Source organism: Urocitellus parryii, chromosome 9, assembly GCF_045843805.1.
Source record: "Urocitellus parryii isolate mUroPar1 chromosome 9, mUroPar1.hap1, whole genome shotgun sequence".
Taxonomy (NCBI): domain Eukaryota; kingdom Metazoa; phylum Chordata; class Mammalia; order Rodentia; family Sciuridae; genus Urocitellus; species Urocitellus parryii.
In genome coordinates, this window is record NC_135539.1 from 86,668,144 (window position 1) to 86,679,054 (window position 10,911).

The following is a 10,911-nucleotide window of genomic DNA, read 5'->3' on the forward strand; positions in this document are numbered from 1 at the left end:
CACCAAGAGACACCCAGATTCTAGTGCCTTCCTGAGAAATAGGAAGGGCTCATATGGAAGTTTCTAGAATACACAGTGGACACCATCAGCCTCAGAATCCACCCCAACTTCATGAGACTCTGATGCGAACCAGTTTGCATGAAGGCTTCCTTCTGGTGAAGGAGGGTGTGTAGGATGGTGGGAAGAGGGGTCTGCACCCCTAGCAGGAGGAGGGCAGGTGGGGAGGAGCCTGCTATCTGTCCAGGGTTGCTCCTATAGCTCTTGTCTCAGCTCACGGGGACACAGGCTGCAGGCCAGACCAGGGCCAGGTGCACCAGGAGCACCTTTGTACTGGTGGATAAGTAAAGTCTCACACCAGAGGCCAACTGGACTCGCCTCAAAGGTGCTGGCTTGTGTGAAGGACAGCTGGCCCCACACACTGCTGGCCATCTGCCCACAGGAGCAGCACTTCCAAGAAGCAGCATTGGTGGCCAGGAGGAAGCAGAAAAAAATATCCAGACAGAGCCACCTTGTCTGTGGACTTGTGTGGATGTGGCACCCTCCAAAACACAAAGCCAGGACCTGTGAGCCCTACTATCCCCAGGTGGGCAGTGAGGTGCAGTTCTATACTGCCCAGGACTCCCACTTGGGCCCAGGAAACTGGGAGTCCAGAGTCTGCACTCTGGTTCATCCAGGGATTGGGGAGATTCCTAGCAGCTCAGGCCTGGACAGTGGCCTCAGATCCCAGGACATAGCAAAGCAGGGCTGGGGAGGCTGCCCTCCACCCACACCTTGCAGGTAATCTTGCTGGGTCCACATCACTTATTTCAGGGCCTATTTATAAGCAAATTCCTTAGACTGGATTTTTTGTGGCTCAAAATGTCAAAGGGTTGTTGGTCAGTGAGAGTCTTCTCCCTCTCTCCTACCGATCTCTGGCTGAGTAGAGACAAGAGGCCTCAGCCTAGGAGAGGAGCTCTCCTCCTCCTCAGGGGCCCAGCACTGTCCTGTGCCCCACCCACACTCAGTCGCAGGCTTGACCTTTCCTCTGACTAGTCCAGTGCCAGTAGACGATTAAAACAGAGAATCTGTGGCTTTCAATCTGCATGGTTGGGCCTCTGTCCTGATAGCCACCCAACCCACTGGTGCTCTTCCTCCTGGCTCTGACCTCAGCTGGCTCTGACCATTGCCAGCCTGAGTCCAGCCACTGCCCACACCACAGCCCAGGAAGAGGAGACAGGTGCTGAGGCAAGAAAGGCGAGGACTTGAGATAGACTCAAGGAGAAGGTGGGGGCTCTTGTCCAAAACCCCACCACTGTGAAGTGGGTTGAAGGGATCTATGCAGGGAGTGGAGGGTGGTTCCCAGAGGTGGAGACCTCCTCACAGCTGGAGTCTCGCGGCCAGATGATGCACATCCAAGCACTCACCAGAGTCACGACATGCTTCTCTGTTCTGCAAGAACAAAGATCACTAATTCCTTGGGCTATTCCTGTCACACTGAGGCTGCTTGCTTATAACCAAAGGAGGGGAGACCTGTGCCCTCAAGTACTATGGAAGATAAGCAGGTCATCTGCCGTGAGGACACCTGATGGCTCTGTGGGTCTCTACCATCCTCCCTCCACTTCCAGGAAGGGACCTGAGTGCTGAGCCACCCGGCCATGTTCCTGCCTGTGTGGCACCCAGGTCCTGAACACTGACACTGCAAGTGTTGCAAGGAAGAGGACTTCACAGAGGTGACCGAGCAAGGAAATGGGGATGGGGACTGTCTGTTTGGGATCATCCATGTGGCCCTGAGTGCCATCATGAGTCTCTGACTTAGAGGAAGGAGACCCCATGATGAGGGGAGGTGACAGAGCCAGTGGCAGGGGCTGCAGCATCACAACCACAGAGGGCAAAATCTGGTGTCCTCCAGTATCTGCAGGAGCAGGAGCTGTGTCCTCCAGGAGGCTAAGAGGGTGCAGGCCTGGCCTCTTGGATCTCAGACTCCTGGTCTTGGGTTATGAGGGAACACACTGACCAGCTGTGAGCACCCAGTCATGGAAGAGGATGGGGAGCTACTCCCTTCCCTGAGCAGCAGAGCCCAGAAGTCTGCTCTGCACACTCACCAGACACCTCTCCCCCATCCTGCTGCCTCCAGCTCCAGCCATAGGTCCACCTGCACGGTGTGCTTGGCTGCCACTTTCACCCCTGGTCTCCAGAGGCCAGACCTAGAGGCCACCTGCCCAAGGGTCCTGTCTGGCCTAGCCATTCATCTTACCAGCTGTGACAATGCACTCCAACTTCTGAGCTCCCTGTGGACCTGCAGCTGACTCCACTTGCCCATCGATGCCCCCCTAGGTCACTGGACTGGAAGCCCTCACAAGCAGGCTCTGAGCCTTCTACTCTTGAAAATTTTGTGCCCAGCTCAGCATCTGTCCACCGAGAAGGCAGCGAACATCCTGCTGCTGGAATGAGAAGGCTTCTGTGAACAGTTCTGAGCAGATGCCCCTCTTCCACATGCCAGTGTCTCCAGGCACAGCCCCCTGCTGACTTCTCTCCTTCTTCGTGGCTTCTCATGCCTTGTGGCATGGTGCTGGCAAGCTCAGAGGCCAGTTTTCTGCCTCCTCATTCTTCTCACCCCCAACACCCTTCGTGAGCAACCCCCTGTGTCATTGGCCTCTGAACATGCCCCTCCTCTCCTCTGAATTCTCCCACTTGCCCCCTGGATGTCCCTCTGTGGCTTCCCCATGATACTTGGAGCCTAACATGTCAAAGCAATCTCCTTCTCTTCTTTCCTCCTGTTAACCCACCTGTTGATCTGAACAAGCAGAGCCCGGGCAGCACATGAGCAGGGGCAGCACATGAGCAAGTGTAGGAGGGGAGGTCCAGAGGCTGCAAACCAAGGAGGTCCATAGTGACGTCTGGTGATGCTGGTCAGTTTCTGGAAGGCCCCAGTGGAGGGACAGAACAGAAAGACCCCAGCCAGACTCCAGGCAGGGTGGCAGGCAGGGAAGGGTGTTGAGGGAGGCCACACAGGGGAATGCTCTGCAGACACTGACTCCAGGGCCCTCTGAGGGAGCCAGTGTGGACATAGCCACCCCACTCCAAGCCTCCATCTTGTTCTTGGTCCTTCCCCAGTGGGCCAGTTCTGTTGAAGGGGTTTCCTGGTGTCACCTGCCCCATCTCTTGGCCCCTTCCTGGGTTGCCTGGGGTACTTTATGACCTCAGGGAAGCCACTGCCACCAAAAGCCAAATGATATCGATATTGTCAGCAGCCTTCCAAGTGGAACAACCATAGCCTGGCTCAGCCGGTCTGCTGCCCGTGCTGGCTTTGACCAAGAGCCCTGAATGCACACTGGCAACCCATGCCTAGAGCGCACACCCTGCATCTGGCATCCAGCATCTGGCTCCTTTTTAGGACTGCCCCGTGTGGCTCCTTCCTCAACTCCTCCCAGAGCTGTGGGTCATCCTGTGCTCTGGGCTCCCATGTGTGCAGACACCCTAGGCACATACCACGCTCTCCTGGGAGCTGCTGAACAGCAGGCTTTTCAAACACATTCTGGACTTGGCTCTGAACCTTCACATGAGAGAACAGGATGAGAAGAAGGCGGCAACAGGACACAGAGAGGGAGACTGGGCCGTGTTGGATCCAGGATCACTTGTGCCTGACCTTAGCCTACATTAGGAGAGCATCAGGGCTTGTCCTGGAGCAGGACCTGGAGGTCAGGCCATGATAGAGTCCTGCAGTGTGATCAGGGCTAGACCCCGTGGGTGAGGGGAAACTGGCAAGGGTGAGTGATGTTATGGTTTGGATGTGAGATTGCCCCCAAAAGCTCACATGTGAGACAGTGCAAGAAGGTTTAGGGGTGAGATGATTGGGTCATGAGAGCCGCAGTCCAATCAGTGTATTAATCCCCTGAATGGGATTAATTGAGTGTTAGCTGCAGGTTGGTGAGTGGAGGAGGGGTCTCTGGGGGTATGCCTTTGGGGTAGATTTTTTTGTCCTTGGTGAGCGGAGCTCTCTCTCGGCTTCCTGGTGCCCTGCTGTCAGCCGTTTTTCCTCTGCCTCACTTCCTCCATGATGTCCAGCCTTACCTCAAGCCCGAGGAATGGAACCGACTGTTTGTGGATGGCGATCTTTGAAACCCCAAGCTTCAAACACACTTTTCCTCCTCTAGTCGCTCTTATCAGGTCTTTCAGTCATAGCATGGAAAAAGTGACTAAAACAGGTGGGGAACCAGTTGCAGGTCTCAGAACAGCAGCACAGAATCCCAGGCTCTGCCTCACAGAGCTTAGGCTGAGGGATGAGGCCCTTGTGGCCACATGAGCCTGGCGCCTGTTTGCCCCTGGGTGTCTGTGGGGTTGGTTCCAGGACCCCTCAGAAACCCAGATTCTCAGGCTCTCTCAGTTTCCCCTTATACATGGGCAGTGTCTTCCTGAATCTTATGCACAACTTGCTGGCTTGGAATACCTCAGACCACGAAGGTGGTGAGCAGCCATTAGTTACTGTGGCTCAGGGCACGGTGACAAGGGAAGGCTGTGCAGTTCACCATGGTTGTGATTTTTCCAAGCATTTCCATCTGTGTTTGGTTGACTCTGCAGATGTGGACTGCAGGGAGGACAGGGCTGAAGCTGTCAGGTGGAGCCCGCCCACAAGGGGCTGGGGTACACTGAAGGTGCTGCACACTTGGGATCCTTCTCCCTCCCTGATCCTGAGGTTTGGAGGCTCACACCCTGCTGCCTTTCTGCTCACACCTGAGACCGTCTGGAGCAGGAAGGCTGGCGGACCTGCCAGACTCCTCCTGGTGAGGCTGTTCTCTTACCATCTTCCCGGGCAATCATTTCTTAGCTTTCAGGCTCGAGCTGAGGGCAGTACAAGTCATCAGCCTGGTGGCTGGAATTCTCAGTGTTGCCACGGGCATAAGGTTAGTTCCCCAGAGTAACTTTAACTTGATATTTTACTATTTTATGTTTTTTTTTTATGCTGGATGTTATGAAATTGTTGCTATTTGACCACTTCTGGCCTGCGAAATGGATATTTCATTACCTCCAGCCACTGATGGAATTCTGGCCTTTCCTTTGGGCAAATGCCTTAATGGATGTTTCTGCAAGCAGAAGATTAGAGGGGAGAAGATTAAAGCCAGCTACAACTGCTCTGCTGGATGGGATAATGAGGATCTCAGGGTTTAGTTCTGTTTTGTTTCATGTTCTCTCATGACGAACTTCATGCCGTATGCTAGGCCAACACCAAGGGAGGCCTGGCCCTGAGCACAGGTCAGGCCCAGTGGGTCCCCTGAAGACCCCAGCTCCCACACTTGGGCTGGAGCTGGATGCACCCCAGGTGCTCAAACACCTAGCTTTGCCAACAGGTCTTGTGGGTAGTATTTGGGGACATACCCCAGCAGTCTCCTCGGGGCCACAGCAGAAGCCCCACACGTTGGGAAGGGCATTTGAAGAGGGCCACAGAGGAGGAGGCCAGGTGCAAACCTGAGTGCAAGACCCCCAGGCCTCTGCACACAGGGCTCTGCAAGCCTGGGAACCCTGCAGCACCACATGTGCCCTGGGCGTCTGGAAACCTTGGCTCTGGGGACCCAGGTGCCTGTACCCTGGTAAGAACCTCAGTGTCTCAGCCCAACCAGATCTTCCTCAATACCCACCCACCCCCTGCCCTTCACCCCCTCAATAACTGCACCCTGGTAAGAGCCTCAGTGTCTCAGCCCAACACCAGAGCCTCCTCAATACCCACCCACCCCAAGGCCTTCCAGGAGGCTCTTCCTGCCAAGGGGCAGAGAGCTCCCTGACACAGTGAGCACCCAGCGGCTTCTGACCACCCAGGTGTGGGTGTTTTCAGGGAGCCAGAGCTGTGAGCCTGCTGCAGGCTTGCCTTGGGAACCTGTGCTCAAGTATTAAGCTGAGCATGTCTCTTAGCCACTGTGCCCTTATCTAAATGCAATACAAGGAGTGCTTCCGGAACCAACAGGCAGGTGGGCTAGCTGCAGGGTCGCAGCCCAGATGGAAGCAGTAAGCCACCCAGGGAGGCTTTGCCGCCCTCATGCTGGAGCCTGGGAGAGGCAATGACCAGGTGCAGGAAGGGACTGCAAAGCCTGGGTGCACTGAGCACCTCCAATGGGAAAAGGATGTGGAAGCAGATGGGCGGAGGGCCTGGTGGGCACCACTGCGGGGCTGGCACATCACCCTGGAGGGTGAGCAGACATCCCTATCTCAGCTCAGGACAGATGGGGCCCTCGACATAACACAAGAATTTCAGCACAAGAGCAGAGAGGCACAGAGATGCTTCAGGAAAGTGGGGTTCACACTCAAGGAGCTCTTGGGCCAGCCTGGGGTGAGGTGCCTCTCAGCTGTGGCTGTCTCTCTCTCTCTGTTTAAGCTACATGTTGGGGGCTAATTATCAGTGCCCTCAGTGACTACAGGAGAGATTTTATGGAATTCTAAGGCTGACAGATTTCCCAGAGGTTGGGGAGTGTTTGGCCCCCAAGGGGAACCAACTTGGGCTGGGACAGGCCTGGTAGTGTGTGGAACTTTACCTTCTGTTTCCTTGCCTTCCTGTCATCTCATTCTGCCTACTTTTTTATTTCTTCTCTCATACCTCAGTCAGGTGTGTTGTTTCGACCTGTGCTCCAGGTAGGGGCAACCGCGAGGGGCCCAGGGGCCTGGCTGTGGTAGGAAGGGTGGGAAGCCTGTTTCAGGGGTCTGAGTCCTATATGGATCCTGCATAGGGTGGCCCTATACCCTGGGACAGGCTGCAGCAGGTGGCCAGAACACTGGTTAGGTCTTTCCTTCTGTCAGAGAGGCTCAGGTGAAGGTGGGATCCAAGGGAGGCCTGAGTCGGAGACTGAAGCCTGAGAGACCCAATGTGCTTATTCTCCACTTTGGTCTTGACATGGGGCATGAATCTGAGGGAGATTCTCAGTTGACAAAGCTGCTGTAACATGATTTTTTTTTTTTGCATTACACTCTACGGAAGATGCCGAAGTGCTTTTAGGAGTGCCTTTGGATCTTCATATTCTCCCACTGTGTGGCGATTTTCAGACTCGAGAATATGTATTTGTTTACTAAGAGACAGGGTCTTGCTATGCCACCCAAGCTGCCCCTGACTCCTGGGACCAAGGGATCCTTCTGCTTCAGCTCCCTGGGGCACTAGCTGGAGAAGGACAAAGTGGGGCTGGGACTAGATGAGGCTCCCTTGAGGGGAGATAGAGATGGGGCAGGAATGTGTGCGGTGGCCTAAGGGTGGGTGGACCAGGGCAGGTGAGAACTGCAGTTCCAAGGGCCACTGGCCTATGAGCTTTGGTCTTCCCTAGATGGGCAGTGGGCAGGGAGAGTCAGGAAGCTCTGTCAGAGGGTGTCCCAATAGTGCAGAGGGTAGGGAGGGCCCCAAGGCCTATGGAGTGGGTGGCCAGGAGGGTCCAGGTGTGCGTGAGAAAAAGGCAGCCAGGGAAGGCAACCCAGGAGGTTGTGCTGACCTGTTTGGGGCCTACTGAGTGTGGCAGAGGGCAGAGTCCATATGGACCCTCGGAGGCCCAGGACACACCTGCTTCTGTACCAGACCAGACACTTGGAGACCCAGGCCCACCAAGGTGCTTCCTGGATCCTGATTGCAGCTCCTCCCCCACCTGGGGCAAAGCAGTGGGAGAAAATGAGATACTTAGAGTCTTTTCCTCCCCCTTCCCCTACCCTTTGTGTGCAGGACAGGGGTCAAAGCAGGCTCACCTCTTAGGAAGGAGATTTCAAGGAACCAAGGACTTGGAAGCAGTCCCTGCATTCTTACCTGGTGACACAGCAGTGCTTTCAGGACTCAGAGGTCCAGACAGAGCAGACTCCCCTCTGAGCTCCAAGAGTGACAGCACAGCCCACCCCAAGTCTCCACACCCTACCCTCCACATGCTTCCTGAAGGAATCCAGGGTCATGGCTATAGCAAGGAGGGCCCCCACCTTGCCTTCACCTGCCCTGGCTGGTCTGTCCTGAGCGAGCACATTCTCAGTGGGGACAGCAGCTCCCAGAGCAGGTTACCTGTGCAGAAGAGGGAGACTTGGAGGCCAGTGGGTTGTCCATGGAGACAAAGAGCCTTTTTGCTTTTGTAATTTGACTCTGTAATTGGCTAACTATTTTTGTTTAATCCCAGGTGAGGACACCTTGTCAATCATGCTCTGGTCTGCTGGCTGCTGCCAGTGGCCTTCCCTATCAGCTCCCCTGTGGGACCCCGGGTAGACCCTGCACTGTGGCATGGGTCAGGCATGGCACTGCACCCTCCCACTGAGCCTCTTGTCCCCAGATACCTCTTCTCCCCAGACACCATGCTCTGGGCCCCAGATTGTGGCAGTCCTGACAATCTGTCTGCTATGTCCTGGACCCTCCGTATGCACTGGACACATGTCACTAAGGAGAGCCCTGCCTCCCTTCTGCTCATCAGCCTGTCAGTGTACTTTTGGCTTCAACTTGTCCTGCTTCTTAGAGCAGCCACCTCCCCCAGTATGCAGGGCACTCGGAGCCTCCTTCCATATGACCCATGGGTGTGGCAGGGTCTCTTGAAACTCAGGATTGATCCAGCATTGCATTTCTCAGGAGATGGGGTGGAGCCAGCCTTCCCTGAGTGCCTGAGGAAGTGCAGAGCTGCAGATCCCTGGGGTGGAGTCAAGGAATCTGCATCTTCCCACTCCCCAGGAACACAGTTTGAGAATCATTAAACGTAGATTTTGGAGGGAGAGACTTTCAGTTTTAGATGAGACAGAATTCCTGTTGAACTAGTAAAAGCCAGCAGAACATGGATTGAGAGTCGCTGTGCCTGGCATTGTTGCAGGGTCTTTCTCTCATTCTCCCTGCCTAATAGCACCAAAAGCTTGTGAGCCCTAAACATGCCAGATAGGCCCCAGATCTAACCTTCCAACCCTGCAGCAGGAAGACAAGAAACTAAAGCTGAGAAGGACCAAGGAGCTTGCCCAGGATCCTACCTCTGGTTAACCCAAGTTGACATCAAAGCCAGATCCCTCCATCTCTAACACCCCCTCACCCCCATCCCAGGAAAGTGTCTGGCAAGGGCCACACAGGCCTGAAACACACAGATGTTGGGGCAGCTTTGCAGACAAGCCATGTTCCTACAACCCCCTGCTGAGCCCGCCAACACTGAACTCCCAAGCCAGAATGTTCTGCTTTGCAGCCGGACCAAGGTGAGTCGCTTCACCTTGACTCAGCCCAAGAGACCCAGATAACACACCTGGGATCATACCTGTGCTGTTTAAGCCACCTGGTTGTGGAAACTGTTGCTGCACCTAAGAGAAGCTGCATCCTAGAGTCCCGAGCTTGCTTGGCCTGCCTGATCTATGCCTGGTGATGCTCCTTAGGCCCTCTGCACATGGCAGCCCCATACTTCTTGGGGGGCCACCCTGCCGGGTCTGAGGTGAGACAGCTCACTGTGTGGCCCTTTATGGGGCCAGGCTTCACCTCTACCCTGCTGGTGGGGGGGATTGATAAGTTGCCATGTCTAGTGTTCCTGACATGATGTGGGATGGCCATGTGTCCAGTGCTCCTGATAGAGTTTCCTGGGTCAAGGTGAAGCATGACTCATCTTGGCCCAGCTGCTGGCTTGAGCATTCAGGGTTAGTGGGCTCAGCAGTGAAAACATCCTGAGTTTGCATTTCTGCCATTGTAGTTTTAATTTTTAAGCGGTCTTGCCTGTATTCCAAAGGTTTCTAATTATAGCACACCGCTCTGTTGCATGGATACAAACTCCCTCTCCATGCTGTGCACTGTGAGTTTTCCTCCTGCATTGTCTCTGCTCTTCACCTCCTCCCAATCTGTAGTTTTCCTGGCCTTCTGAGGTAAAGACCCCCCTCAGGTACCTGGGAGACATCATCAGCGAAGGGAGCATGACGGGAATCACCAGGCGTTTCCCTGGACACCTCCACCTGCCAGTCCTTCCATCCGCTGGGCTGTGTGGGATCTTCATCGCTCATTGCACTCCAGAGCCAAATTCAGAGGGAGAGGCCCAGAGAGGACTCACCAGGACTCAGGGTTTTATCTCCTCTTTTCAGTAGGTGTGAAGAGCAGAACACACTCTGCTCTGAATCACTCTTTGATGTGTAGAACAGCAATCCCCAGGCTGCGCCTGCCCTGGGTGACTCTGTGGTGTGTAGAATAGCAGCTCTCAGGCTATGTCTGCCCTGAGTGACTCCATAGTGTGTAGAACAGCAGTCCCCAAGCTGCACCTGCCCTGAGTGACTGCTTGGTGTGTAGAACAGCAGTCCCCAAGTTGCACCTGCTGTGGGTGACTCCATGGTGTGTAGAATAGCAGTCCCCAAGTTGCACCTGCCCTGGGTGACTCCATGTGTATAGAACAGCAGTCCTCAGGCTGTGCCTACCCTAAATGACTCCACGGTGTGTAGAACAGCAGTCCCAGACTGTGCCTGCCCTGGGTGACTCCATGGTGTGCAGAACAGCAGTTCTCAGGCTGTGCCTGCCCAGGGTGACTCCATGGTATGTGGAACAGCAGTCCTCTGGCTGTGCCTACCCTGGGTGACTCCATGGTGTATAGAATAGCAGTCCCCAGGCTGCGCCTGCCCTGGGTGACTACATGGTGTGTAGGACAGCAGTCCTCAGGCTGCGCCTGCCCTGAGTGACTCCATGGTATGTAGAATAGCAGTCTTCAGGCTGTTCCTGCCCAGGGTGACTCCATGGTGTATGGAACAGCAGTCATCTGGCTGTGCCTACCCTGGGTGACTCCATGGTGTGTAGAATAGCATTCCCCAGGCTGCGCCTGCTCTGGGTGACTCTATGGTGTGTGGAACAGCAGTTCTCAGGCTGTGCCTGCCCTGGATGACTCCATGGTGTGTAGAACCCAGTTCTCAAGCCGTGTCTCTCCTGAGCCACTCCATGGTGTGTAGAACAGCAGTTCTCAGGCTGTGTCTGCCTGAATAACTCCATTTGTAAAGCACTAGTTT